Source organism: Hetaerina americana, unplaced genomic scaffold (assembly GCF_022747635.1).
Source record: "Hetaerina americana unplaced genomic scaffold, ioHetAmer1.1.p SCAF_1, whole genome shotgun sequence".
In the NCBI taxonomy this organism is placed as follows: domain Eukaryota; kingdom Metazoa; phylum Arthropoda; class Insecta; order Odonata; family Calopterygidae; genus Hetaerina; species Hetaerina americana.
Window position 1 is genome coordinate 7,321,900 of NW_027286069.1, and position 14,367 is coordinate 7,336,266.

The 14,367-nt window shown below is 39.1% G+C and overlaps 1 protein-coding gene across 1 annotated transcript in view; it reads right to left on the bottom strand.

Moving 5' to 3' along the window:
• Positions 1 to 14,157, bottom strand: part of LOC139694527 (diacylglycerol lipase-beta-like) — a 211,106-nt gene extending 196,949 nt beyond the window's left edge. The window contains exon 1 of the mRNA XM_071593054.1: positions 13,804 to 14,157. The gene's annotated coding sequence lies outside the window, so the exon portion shown is untranslated. The remainder of the gene's footprint in view (positions 1 to 13,803) is intronic.
• Positions 14,158 to 14,367: the final 210 nt, after the last annotated feature.

Genomic DNA, 14,367 nt, shown 5'->3' on the forward strand with positions numbered 1-14,367 from the left:
TTTGCATTTTCCCATATTTGTTATTATGAAATACTTAAAAGGGAGATAAAAACACAGTCATGAGAAATTAAACTTACGAAAACATTTCCAGCAGATTATTTCACCTTAATTTTTCAAATTTTATTCGCGAATATTCTTCCAAGGCTAACGTGTGTTACGTGTTTCCTGGTCTTTAAGGAATGTTGTCCCGCCGTATATTTCTCACTAAGCTATAGACCTTAAAATTCTGGGTGCAAAAAGGATATCCCCTCACACAAACTCTTGTCGAGATTCGAATTAGTCGTATTTGATTTTGCACGCGAGCATAGTATGCCTACTATTAGGTGGACTCACACTGACCAATTATGTGGGTATGTATGTGTGTATGTATACTATGAGTGTGTGTGTATTTACGACAACCAGAGTTGAGAAGATAACAGAAGGAGTTCGAGTGCAATATAGCTAGAATGTTGAAAAAACTTTAGTTTTAAACAAGATATGAATTATTTACTAGAGTAGTGAATTGTTATTCAAAATATCAATTACCAAGTGACAAAGAGTATTAGGCGCTTAGTGGTAATTTATAAATTTAACCCATTTCAATAGTTATACAAACATATAAACGCGGTGCGTTGCGTTATCATAAATGTATGCACCAGATTAACAAGAATCGTTCAGAAATAAATATCTTTAAACGCTTTTCATATATTCTATGCATACCTTCACATTCCTCTAAAAACCGCTGTTTTGGGATGCGCATATTTTCTGCCCAAATAATGTGCGAAAATTGGATTTGATTTTGAAAATACTCATTTGAAGTTGTATTTGGTGTTATAAAAAAGGTCAATGCCCTAGCTTTAAGCCGACAAAAGGAAGGTATTCTTATCTACGCGAATAATCATTCCTACGCCCTGAACGCATATGCATCATCGTGAAAATGTCAAGTTCGGTGCAGTGGAAGGAAAAAAAGGTTTTCAGGTGCATCATAGAAACTCTCATTCCCTCAAAATTAATTCCACATCAGACTCTATACATGTTTGGGAAAAATATGGCAAGCATTTACACAAGGGTCCTGCTACTGACTGCAGCAGCCGCCAACAGTGATGACTTAAAATGCTTGTAGAACTATCCTAGTCATAGAGAGAGCCTTCCTTAATCCTTTCCCAACGGCGGACCACCACTGCGCGAGGAATTACGTCAGAAGTACAACACTGGAGGTCTTCTTAAGTTACATCAAGTATTTCCCCACATGAGCCCCTGGGTGTAAGAAGAGTAATTAAATGTTTTGCGGCGCCAGTGTCAGACGGAATGGCTTGCATCTAAAAGAATCGATTTTGGCCACGATTCGATTGATTCGAGAAAAACACAAATTCAATAGAATTCCGCGTATATGGCCGAATTTCTAGAGCGTCCAACATGCCAATAGGAGTAATTTACATATAAGCTGTTCGTTCGTCTTCCTGATAGATCATTGAATGACGAAGCTGTTCATTGGCTGTGTGAGTATTCACTGAATGTGGGGTGGGATCTGCGCGAGGAGAGCTCACGTGAAGAGTGGGGACATAAGAGGAGGGGAAGCATTATATTCCTCCACTCCGACGAGTTCCAGAGAGATGTCCAGGGGAATGGAAGGGGAAGGGAGAAGTGGGGAGGACAGTGAGGAACACCGGCATGGAAGCACACCGTGCACACCTTGAAATGCCAAGCCACTGTGGATAATCGAGAGGTGCAGTAGTTATAAAAACAAATTACGGCCTTTCATTATTCAGACTACCATTTTTCCGATCCTGTTTCCCTCACTCCCGAATCTCACGTCCAAGCTCAGCGAACGAAGCGCAAATTCCTAATCCCTCCACCGGCCAATGGGATTTAGTACAGGAGCTCAAAATGTTATTGTTTGCTAATATGTAAATTATTTGAAAAATCTCCTCGATTCTGAATTTGCATTTTTCCTCATTTTTCAACGAACATTTCGGGTAAATTTCCTCCTTGAATTATGACCACCGTAATTTAGAGGCAATATTCTGAACTCCGAGCCATATACCAAATTCGCGAAATTTTTAAATAATAAATGCAGCTGCTCCGTTAATTGAAACTTAACTTGCTCCAAAAATTAATTAAATATAGCTAATTTGTTAATTATCTCAGCAAAAAGTCTTTCAGGAGTTCAGAAATTTCGCCGATATTGGAATTTACGAGTAGATGATGTTTATTCATACGGAATGATTACAGTCCGTTTTCATATTTCTTTAGTAAAACGGGGAAAATAACAAATTAATTCGTCACAGTGAATAACTCCTTTTTCTACGATATAAACAATGAAATCAAGCAACAAAATTTAACACAAAACCTAAAAGTTACATTTAATACTATACCAATTCATGTATAATAATATATTGTCGTTTTTTAAGCAACAATGTAATTTTATGCGTAAAAGATCAACGCAGGCATTAATATCATAACATGTTCTTCATGGCCAATGGAGGAATTTCAAAGTTATATGAAGGAGCACACTAGCTACATTGCTCCAAAAATGAAATTTATTTCATTAAATGAATATATTTTGGAAAAAAATGTTTTCCCTTCCTTTTGAAAGTGCTAATCATCAGTTGCAATATTTAACATGAATGAAAAAACAAATGTCTCCATTGACATAAGGGCATTGTTTTTATTGTAATTACGAATCACGCAGATTAATGTTTTTTGCATGATGACATTAAAATGGAAAAGGAAAAGGAGGTCTTGGTTCGCCACTTGTGCTCAGAACGGCGAAAATAAACGGCGTGCTTTCCTGTTTATACTCAATGGAGGGGAAATTTCTGCGGGCACAAATGGATGACGTAGGTGCTCCGTGGCCTTGGCGTGCTCTACCTCTCTCTCTCTCTCTCTTGAGGTTGTTTTTTGGAAAGAAACCGGTAATGTGCCTCCAAGGAAATAAACCTCAAGATTTGGCGTGTGCCTTTAGTAAAAGTGGTATTCCTAACAGAGAAGTTACTAATTAATATACAAAGTACTAATAATGATTAAGAAAAGTAATCTACACCTGACCTGTTGTGATCAAATACAGCGTACAACCTTTCATATATGTTGCGGATCCGAGGAATTTGTCATGCCAACATAACAAATTAGATAAAGTTTAGGTAGTTGATCATTATTTATCTTTTCCTATTAAAAGTGCAGTGATGCTCTAAATCGTGAATACGAATCCCTTACCATGTTAACAATTGAAAAATTTAAATTAACTTCGCACGTTCATGCGACCATTTGTCTTATGCTTTGAAGTATTTGGATGAAAATACAGAAAATAACAATACATTAACTGGTATTTTTAACTTCATAGGAACTTCCATCATGTTTATTCATTTTAAATGCGCGTTATTGTTTCCTTTACTTCATTACTCATTTTGTTCTTCACAGTTTCCGAATGATTACAATAAATTCTTTGAACTGCTTTGTTAATTATCGTCTTGATTTGTGCCTAGAGAGTCTGTATTTTCATCCAAATTTTTTTCGCTGTTTAATTCCCAAAAGTGGCAATGAAATGAAATAGTATGATTACGGATTTTGTAATAAAACAACATGATTTGATTTCATAACTATTTAAAGTAAATATCACGCTTCTTTTTATTATTCGTTTAGTTATAATGGATGTTGACAGGATGGAAAATGAGACATTTTTGAAAGAGAAGGACGAAGGCGTAAGTTAATATCAGTAGCGAAAGAAAATAGTGAGGGAATGGAGGCATGGAGCATGAGTGGCCGTGCTTAGCTCAAACTCCCGATTCTTACTATTAGAGCCAATGAGGAAAAATCGAGAGCGCACGTACTCGTATTCTCTGGGTAATACGCGTTGTGTACATTACAGTTATTCTTCGTTACCTTCATTTAATCAAACTTTAAATAACTTCCATTCCAAAGTTCATCCACATTACTCGCAATTGAGATAGATGAAGGGCATGTGCCTCAAATTATACCCTCACATGGATTAATGGGCAGAAAAATGGATATCTACACCAATAGGGGTACTTTGTTTTAGTAAACATTTAAAAAAATTCTCTTCTTAAAACTGACATCTGAAACTGAAAGCAAGCAATTGCCAAATCTATGAAATCTCTAAATATATATTAAAATTCATTGGTTCGTCAAAGTTATAATTCCATTTGTTTTCTACTGGCTCACAGATAAGCCTTTGTTTCCCAAGTTGGGTCCCATGAACCTAGCAATTATGAGTACCTTAGATCGCAATATATTACAACGCAATCGCGCGAGGAAGCATTCGGACTCTACACATTAACCAGCAAGGACACACGTTAAAAGAATAATTCAGGACTCTAGGAATTGATCATTATATTTCGCTAACCCTTATACGTAAACTAGTTTGGGGTAAAAATAAACGTTGAGCGGTGCAACTTGAGTAGAAGTGATACTTGGAAAAGAGGATAAATATAATGAAATTATTATAAAGTACACATTTTTCTTTTTTTCTCTTTAGCATTTAGGTGTATTTATTATTCATCTTTAATATTAATAAGGAGTTTTTTTCGTCTTTAATTCGATTAATGTTAATCATTCCTCTATTAAATTTCGTAAACGAGAAGGCTGAATAAATTTTTTCTCCATCATTTGAAGAGAGAGAATGTATCAAAAATTACAAGTCACAGCAAGAGATAAAGGTCAGATTAAGTCGCTCGAGAACCAGAAAGAGTACCATATAATCTTATTAACATGATTTGCTGTTGGGCAAGTTTTCGTGAATTAATATAGTTCTCAAAATTCATGGTAGGTTTCGAGTTGTTTGCAACTAAAACTGAAGACCTTGAGATTGATCTTGTAAATTGTTTAGCTTATGGCAGGTTCCTTCGTAAAACATTCGGAGGCCTTGGAATATAATCGGGTATACACGTGCATGCATAGACATTCAATTTTGATGAACCCTCCACAGAGTACAAAAATAAGGGCTGATATAAATTTCAATATTACGACATCCAATTAAAAAACAAAGGATTATTTAAATTGAGATAGATAGAGGTCTTTATTTGGGCGAAATTGAGACCAAATGGTCCCTTCTTCCATTTAACCCATAAAGAGATAAATGAATAGTAAGACCAAGCTAAGTAATGATATAAATTGATGTACTCGATTCCACCTTCCCCACCATTCCTGTGTTCGTCTTTAATGTTTTTACCCCTTTTCCTTATATCTATAGCCATGTGAATGATCACACACACACACACACACACACATATATATATATATATATATATATATATATATATATATATATATATATATATATATATATATATATATATATATATATATATATATATATACATATACGAGGGTCATCCGGAAAGTAGTACCCGTTCGTGCCGCATGAAGTGCTGACGACGCGAGTAGCCGCTGGACGAGGTCAGATAGCTTCAGTGGCTTGTCTGCCTTCTCTGAGCCAAGTTGCGTGACGCTAGCATTGCCTGTGTTGTTTCTGTGATTGTTTACAATGTTTAAAAAAATTGAGAACGCCGCCAGTTGTGAAGTGAGGGCAGTGATTAAATTCCTCAATGCAAGAAACGTTCGCCCATGTGATATTCATCGCCAATTAAAGGAGGTGTATGGAGACAATGTAATGGACGAGTCGTCTGTTCGGCGGTGGTGTCGCAACTTCAACATGGGGAGGGGGAACACACACGACGATGAGCGTTCGGAGAGACCGTCTGTCATTACAGACCAACTGGTGAGCTCAGTTGACGAATTCGTGAGGAACGATCGGCGCGTCACAATTGATGACATCTGTGAGCATTTTCCCAATGTTTCTCGAACAATTGTTCATGAAATTGTTAAACACCATCTGCATTATGCAAAAATTTGTGCAAGATGGGTCCCTCGCGTATCTCAATGAGCTGGCGGCGAAGGACTATGCAGCAGGAATACAGAAACTTGTCACACGTTATGACAAATGCCTTAATTTGCTTGGAGATTATGTTGAGAAGTAGTTTAAAGTATCCTCTTTCAAATAAAATTTTTTATGTTTGTTAATATTTACTTTTGTGTCTTTATTTCACGAACGGGTACTACTTTCCGGATGACCCTCGTATATATTTGTGTGTGTGTGTGTTAAAAATAAATGTCGAAGACTCGGTTTTAAATCAATAAATATAGTCAACTATGTAATGCACGCACGAAGTACGTTTAGTTTCAAAAATCTCCTGATGTTTTCTCGGGAATGGATTTAGATTTAAATTCGTGCTTGCCTTTAAAATATGGCACTCAATAAACAAAAACCATAGATGACTGCACAGTATACCGCACAGGGTTTGTGTAGCTGTCGCTTGGGTAAGAAACGTTTTAAATCCTTAAAATTGCGATTTAGTGCACAACAACAGCGCGTACTAATCCGTTTTTCCACTTGTGTGCTTTTTCACTAAATTTACTGTTCGGGGGAAAATATATATGATGTGAATAAAAACAAAAAATATTGAAGATTTCATTGATTTTTTAATCATCTAAAATTGAAATCACACCTCTATCATTTTCAGTTTCAACAGTCTTACATCTTGGAAAATCGTCGGAAGAGATAATAAAATTGTTCAGGGATTTGCTACATCATAATTTAAAAAAACCTTTCGTCTTAGTTTGTTATTAAACCGAGAATTTAAGAATAAACAATGAAATAGATGACGATCATTTCAATATTATCAGATTGACTATCTAAATATTTCAGCGTCACTTATTTCCGTGCGGTTCCCTCGCCAGGGGTCAGGATGGTCGAAAAGATAAGGTGTCACTTTAAAGCTTTGCTGCAAGAAAATATTTGATAAAACATAAATTATATGGACGTAAAATACGGCGGAGTATTCAAAATTAATAACAAAACGTTAAGTTTTACGTAAATTTCCACGTAACCAGTTCAATGCGGATGTTTTTCCCGTGTTTGGCACATCTAGAGTATTTTTGCGCTTAATTTTTTGTTAAATCTGATTACACTGGGTGGGCAGTCCTGTTTAGCTTTCCTCTGAAGCTATCGGTCATTGAATTCCGAGAATGCGAAGTCACTGAGTGGACATTGGCAAACCACTCCCGAGGAAATCACTGCATTCTGGGACGGGTTTTCCGAAGGTACGCATTCCTAGCAGCAACTATGACTGCTCTTTGATTCAGGGAGCGTAGCTTCAATTGGTTAATTTGCATAATATGAATCACTTTCCTATCAATACCAGTCTCTACAAGGCCTAGCTGCACATTATAATATACTATTACCTTATTGCTGATTCTAGATTTACTATGGGACAGAATCTTCCGTTTAGAGGCAAGAGTTGGCATTTAAGCAAGACTATTTGTTATGGAATTCTCTGCCATTCTTAGACCTAAACCAAACATAGAAAGTTGTTCATAATGTCGCGTGCGTCGATATTTTCTCTTCATTTATTAATGACAAACTTTATTACTATGAAGAAATAGGTTTTAGTTACTTTCACGGCTGGTGTTGGAGTAACTATAGGAATTCCATTGAAATGTTACATTTATCGTTCAATGCAGGGACTCAATACATCAGAATCGTTCATGAAGTGCATTAAAACTGGATAAACCAATTCTCAGCCCAATTCCCTTCCCCCGCCAAGGCAAGCGCGGTACAGCGCCTCAAATACAACTGATCCAACCCACCCAAGCACTGTTGGGAGTAACAACCCTCTGAGTGTCGTACCACCAATGAGATGGGAAAATGACACCGTCCAACATTGAGGATCAAAGAAGTGATGACTCAAAAACCAAATACGACCTTTTTTCAAAAAATCGTTTGCAGAAATTTGATGGCGTTTAGCTATCATCCCTCCACCAAGAATGGGAAGGGAACATTTTTCTTTCAGGAGTACCTGAGGAGGTTCACCGCCAACTGAATGACTTGGAAAAAAAATTAATGACGTCAAATAAATACGTCAGCTCTAAGTCTCCCGAACAATGAGAGATCGTGAGAGGGCAGTGTTCCGAGCGCGGACGTCCAAGGCTAAGATAAAGCCAGGCAAACACTGTGGTCGGGTGACCGGGCTCGGGTAGCTCGCCTAGTTTCACGGCCAGTGGCCACATTCCACATTACAGTGAGTAAATGCCGAGGGATTCGGATTACACTTAGAGCCAGCATGCCTCTTTTGTGTGCAACATAGGTGGAGTTAAAGATCCAAGAAGTGCAGGGCATTGCAGGGAAAGTGAGAAGATTAAATAAATGAATTCGTAAATGGCAGGAAAAAGGGACGCCTGAGAAGCGACGGAATACTGAAGAATGTGATACAGAGAGGAGAGGAAGCATATGATATGAAATATGACGCATTCTCGAGAGCACGAAGGGAGAATGACAGTATGTGGAATTGAGCGTTGGTTTAATGCAATATGCATTATTAGGAGTGGAGTTGTTTGGCCTAGGAGAGATATGCAGGTATAGAGAAGCTTATTCCCTAGATCCACCAAAAATATACGCTTTACCGTAAATAACTCCGTACCCATACATCATCATGTCAAATAAATCGGGGGCGGGGAGGATGTTGGACAGCAGCCTCTAGCAAGAAATGTTGGCTAAGTGTGATGCGTGCATAAACCAATGACGAAAAACTAAGTGTTTTGACCAAAACTGCTGCCAGAGGCATACATCGGAGCAAGCTGAAGAGTTGTGTGAAGAAAATAATTTATTGAATGTGTCAGTGATAAAAAGCCATTTTTTTGTTTTTCTTGGGTCAGCCAATCTGCATAGTTATGAGTTCTAACAGTGCCTTCTTCACTGTCACAAGAGAAATCGAAAGCTTTTAAGATTTCCTAAGTATCAATCTCCCTCGCTTTCCTCGCAATTGGGCGTAACCGCACCTTAAGGGTACCCGATGACCTCAAACATTAACGTTCTTCTCGCAAAACTAGATGTCAAGTGTAGAGAATATTATTTGAAATTTAACTACTTAATTTAAAGATATTTTCCTTCAGTGAGGCCCAGATATTATGGGGCCCATAAATTCCAAAATATTCTTAATTATGCTTATACATACCTTCGATGGTCCGTAATTATTACTGATCTTAAGTTTCTTAATGTTAAAAATTATAGACTTCCCGCTAATAAAAATAGTATCGCCTTATGTTTTTGATATTTTCCAATCTTTCCGAGGTAATAATATTGGTCTGGATTACCCAGACGTCTCTTATATCGTCACTTTTGTTATGAGAGTGATTGCTCTTGTAAATGATGACCACATTCGGTTTAAGAAATATTAAAAAAAGGAGCATGCCCAGAAAATAAATATTACTTTGAATGTTGTTTTAAGTCTTTTCTCTGCTTTCACTGGTAAGTCCGCGAAACAGCATATGGCATCGAAATAGCCAGGGGATCTAAATTCAGGGGGACGCGGCCACTGAAAGTACCGGTTACTGCTCGTAAAGAAGTAACATTTCAGAATTGAGTCATAATATTTACGTAAGGAAACGCAGCGAAGTAATTTTTGAACATATGCGTTGAAATATCGCATTATACATTAAACTTTTGTCTTATTTCAATGAAATTGTGTAATTATGTACATTAATCATTTCAATTTGTTTTATTTTGAGCATGATTCATCGTGAAAATGAAGAAAGGTGTCCCAAAATGGTCGGCGTGACAATTTCCGGTGATTTACAAGGGGTTTAACTTGCATATGATGGCAAGCTAATGAGAGCTGCTCACAGAAAATTTTCCTAGCGAGGTGTTACGCCTTTACTCTACTAAACACAGCGTTATTAGGTTAGCAATTTTCCACTCTTTATAAAGCAATCGGCCGTGGTCTCGCTGGAAAATGAGGCCACACACACACACACGAAAGAACAACTTTTACTTGAGTTCCGCTTTTATTTTTATTAATCCTCATGTAAAGCACGCGTTTATACATGATTGATGTGAGCTGGAGTGATATTTTAATAAATAGTAATGCTTTCACATTTTATGATTCATTTTTTATAGCTGATCATTTTACTTTGGACGACTGAATATGTCCATATTTTAATTTGCAATGAATCCATGTATTGACGCAATTGCATGAATGTTAAAAGACCACCCTCAACATTAGCCATAAAAACGAACGCTTATTAGAAAAAAAATCGTTCTGTATGGTGATTATCGGTGCAGCAACTGACAGCATCGATGCTCGGCAGAATTATTTCTTTTTAAGTCAAGTATTCATCTTTCTGGGTAAGAATTAGAGGGTGGTATAGTTTAAAGGTAGATACTGTTTTTAGAAGCAGGCGCAGAGGTAGGAGCTCTAGCTGGCACGCTTAAAAACGAAAGGTTTCATGGATAATACACTGCGCAACTTGTTACGGTGCGGCACGTGAAGACGCCGCTCGGCTGAGAAAACCGGTTGCGTTGGTTAGAAGATAAAAACTTCCGCGGGGAAATTCCGTGCGTATTTTTTAAAAATATATTTTCTCAACCAGGGTATATTACACTTGTGCATGTGAACTGGGGATTGTCATTCACTAGAAACATCTGAAAAGCCTCCGGAAGGTGGAATCACCAGGTGAATTCAACCGTAATCGCTCGTATGGGAAATCTATTCCCCATGACCAAAACAATGAGGCAAAAACGTGGAAATTGGAAGTACTGACGAATTACAAATAAACCTACTCGCCAACCTTCTGTGTTTCGCAGGTTGGGATTCTTTTTGAAGTTTACTTCCATTGGAATCACGATTTAGAGTAGGGATATATATATATATATATATATACATCCCTACTCTCTCTCTCTCTCTCTCTCTCTCTCTCTCTATATATATATATATATATATATATATATATATACATATATATATATATATATATATATATATATATATATATATATATATATATATATATATATATATATGTATATATATAATAGCATTATATGCGTGCAGGCATCAGAGATAATGGGAAGCAAATTGTATGGAGAGCCAGAGATCGCTTTTCTCCCGAGAACCCAGGCGATCCCCAACGCACTTGAGGATGAAGGGAACAGAGCAGAGCGCGTGTCACGCAGGAAAGGCGCCCCCGGCGAGCCTCAATCTCTCTGCATCTAGTGAACACTCTGCAGCGAGGAACAACATGAACGCCGGCACGCCGACCGAGGCGACCACGAGTTTTCCCTCACGATAATCATTCGAGCCCACGCATTCACACAAGTTCTGCCGCTCGGGGAAGGAGAACGTATTTTCATCAGCTCATTTGCTAACATACGCGTAGTATTGTTCCGTATCCCTATGTTATTAAACAAAAAGTTTTGTTTTTACTGCACGCAAAGGAACACAATTTGATGACGGGAAATAGAAACGCAAACGCCAATAATTTTCTTGTTGCCGAAGCGGTCTAAAATTGCGTTATCATCCAAGGCATTGTGCTACGCCAGCAGAGGATTGGTAATCGAGGTGCTTGCCCGAGACTCCCCGGGCGTCTCTTCTCGTCCGGTGGGTCGTCGAGGAGGGCTTCGCCCCGTTGAACCCGTTCCCGCGGAGACTCGCTCTCTCGCGCGCGGCCTCAAATGCGGGAGACGCACAAAGTCAAGGTGAGCATGGGCGGGCGGCCCGAATAAGGAATCCGCCGCCGCGACCCGATCGCGCCTCTGCCCTCGGAGCCGAGAGGGGGATCTGTCGCGTCCATTGCGGTCGACGGGAAGAGGATCCTTCGCACACACACCCACACTATGGCCCCCAGATACACACTTAACCCCAGCGTCTATCCGTCCACGAAAAGTATGAAAAGTGTGTCCCCATGGGCATATTTTGAGGCCCTTGGAAGAATGTAAACGAACAAATATGATCAAGGAAATAATTAAAATGACCATATTTCGTAAAATCGAGTTCACCTTTGGTATGTTTTGCTTTCATCCGCCGTCACTTTTATTGGAAAATATATTCATTAGTACCCACTGATTCATTTTTATGTCCTTACATGGCATTTAAGGCGTAATTCCTCTCTTTCAGGGTACTTTAAAGGTAAAAAGATCCACAATTCTAACATTAATATATATATATATATATATATATATATATAGATATATAGATAGAACACTTAGCACTAGTGGACACAGACAAAAACACAGAAACACACAAAAAAGAGACACTCACTTTTTTGTGTGTTTTTGTCTGTATCCACTAGTGCTAAGTGTTATACATTATTATTCACATCCGTGAGACTTTCAAAAAGTGTTATGTATATATATATATATATATATATATATATATATATATACGTAATACATATATATACATATATATACACAATACACATATATATGCATATATATACATAATACATATGTATATATATATGAACACACGCACATGCTTATACATATATATTTTATGTATTCATATATTGGAAAAAATGTACGTTAGGGAAAAATAAAATACACATATATATGCATATTATATATGTGTAATTATATATATATATATATATATATATATATATATATATATATATGTTGTGCTATGGCATTTTTAAAAATCAATGGTGTGAACAGTGAATTTACTGACATCTAGACATTATCAATACTTATCTCAGTGAACAATTTTTATCATCATTATTTTCTTTCACATAGAAGAAACCAATGTATGCCCCAGGTGCAAGCATAGAGGAGGCAAAAGAATTAAATTCGTGGTATAAAAACAAGAAATGCGAATGCGGGAGAGACTAGCAAGAATCAGAGCCGAGTGGAGCGCTGCGTAAATGCAGTCTTAATGTTGATGACCGCGTAATGATGATGATGTACCGCCATTTCTTTTCCCCACCTTTTCTCGCCGATTCATTCCTGCACAACATGGAACGGAAGCAAGTAAATACAAACGGAATGAATCAAGTACCCGGAAGACTACTCCATCGACTCAAGTTTATCACCTCCTTTCTCTTCTGATGACACACGAGACCAGAGAGAGCGGTTATTGTGGCTGCGGATGAGACGAAAGTTACCAATCGCCGAGAATCTAATCCAAAAATTCTCGAGCGATGGACTTCCAATAGTCCAAATCGAGAATATACGAAAACCATCATTAGGAAAGTATAAGAATAATGACCACAAAATATTGTTGTTGAATCTCTGTCCAATCTTCAACGGCGTAAAAATGTTATCACTCACGCCCTGAGGGCAAACACTCGAGTGGGAGTAGTCTCTATTCTCCTTAACCCGAGCCGCCCGTTTGGTTTGAAGCTCAAGTAGATGGCCGCACTCTATGGCGGTTATAGGTAAGTATTGGGCTCGCATACCGATTGTGCTCACCCCAGGCCGTCCCTGGCACATCCAACCGTGATGTCATGCTCACGGGAGCGGCGAGTTGAGAGAGTTTAATGACGGATTATAACTTCGGAGAACGCTCCTCAACGGGACCCCTCCGACTCGGAATCTCCCACTCTACGGCCCGGCGGGTGTAAACATTGTTGGATATACCCAACCTTAAAGTGATGGGTGCCCATTCACATTAACACGGTGTAATCCGAATAGTGAGCTGAAACCTTTTTAAATACATCGAGTGAAAGCGTACGAATTCGAAAATATTGTCTAGGTACCCAAAACATCTAAACATGCAGACGTTTTTTTAATTTTGAATTCGCAAACTCGCTGCGTTTCCGACCGGTCGGTTAAGTTCAACCACCTGGTCAACAGTGAGTCGTCCTCGAATCGTCGTTCGGATTTGACGTCCCCCATTGCCGGGAAACGAAACGCAGGACTCCAAGCTGAACACGAGAGCTGAAATCAACTACCGAGGAAGTGGACATTCGTTCGACGCAATGAAATCCTACGGTCATTTCTGCGCTTCGAATATCAAAGTAGTTGAACTCACTCACCGATAGGATACTGTCTCCTGCGGGACGCTGGGTTGATGGATCCTCGGCGAAGTGGTCGATAGTCTCTACGCTCACGTTCACTCTAATCCAATTGGAGGCGAAGAGAGGACGGAAACTACTTTCAACACCACACGACGAGGCCCGTCTCCTCCTTTCTGGAACGACGGGGACTCGTCCGGCCGGGAAAGGCACGATGGCGGCAGGAACGCGCGCGCTGAACCACCAGCCCACGGAGGGAGACCGGTAAGAGGAGAGCACTCACTCACTCACAAGCACACGCGCCGCGGGGTGGCGTGGCGAGGCGGAACGGGATATAGAGGTCGAGGGGAGAGAGAGCTCCTGCCACACCGGACGGTAATGGCCAACTGATTCAAGAGTCGTCGGCGGTGTCGGTTGCGGCGAGGAGGAAGGCCTCTCTCTCTCCCTACCACCAACGTCCGCTGCTACTAACACTGCTCTTTCTCTGCGGCCGGAGGAGGAATGGTGTGCTGGAGGATGAGGGAAGCCTAGAGAAAGGGAGGTTGGAGAGCGAGAGAGAGAGTAGGACCTTGCAGATAGAGAGGA